Consider the following 956-nt stretch of genomic DNA (forward strand, 5'->3'; position numbering starts at 1 on the left):
GAAGAGGCATTACAGGTGCTACTGGCTGGAATATGCCTGATTGAAACTTGAGGCAAGCAAGCTGAATGGAGCGCAGTTGTTACCAATTTCAGTTTCAGGTAGTGTCCTAAAGATTTGTTTGCTCTAATAAAGATGGATTCTGGTAGGTATAGAACATGTCCACTCTGAGCACGCTACTCCTGTACGATGGTGCACTTAACGATCACAAATTTTAATGTTTTTATTATATCATGAAATGTAATTCTACTTTCTCTGTCCTGTCTTTCTTCTGAATGAGCAGCATGCTCTAAAATGAAGAGTGTGTATGTTTTTTATTTTGGGTGATATATTAATATATATTGATTTGTTTTTCTCATTTAAAAGCAATTTTTAAACAGAGATGTTTGCATTTGTTTCAAAAGCCCAAATAAGTCGAATGGCTTGGATTTCTTTTCATGTTGAAATATTAAATCTTGAGTCATGACCTTCAAAAAAAAAATCTTTGTGTTTCAGCAGATTACATTTTTGTCCGTGGCAACAGGGTATATTTGCAGTTCCGTTCCAGTTTTTAACGTGGTCCCATTCCTGCCCAGGCCGGACCTCCCAGTAGGTTTCTGTAGCTATTCCGTGACTTCATCTGCTAACGAGCGCCCGCTCCATCCGCTTTGACGCTGCTGCCTGAGGGGCGCCTAGGTTTGTAACTCTGGTTTGCACACGTTTACTTTTATTTGGAGCGTTACTTGAAAACATCACTCCTAAGTGCTGGAGGCACCACACCCATCCTGGAGATGAACTGAGCTCTGCAATAGAATGCAGTGTCATTATTGAACTTTGAGAATAATGGAAGTTACGAGAAGTGATGTACATAAGGGGAAAGTAGGGTACGCAATAAAGCGCTAACTAGATAGGGCGGAGTGAAGGTCTTCCATTGCAGTCTCCATTTTTTTTTTTTCCCCCCCTTCCAGTACTTCTTGATA

This window comes from Numida meleagris, chromosome 16 (genome assembly GCF_002078875.1).
Source record: "Numida meleagris isolate 19003 breed g44 Domestic line chromosome 16, NumMel1.0, whole genome shotgun sequence".
Classification (NCBI taxonomy): Eukaryota; Metazoa; Chordata; class Aves; order Galliformes; family Numididae; genus Numida; species Numida meleagris.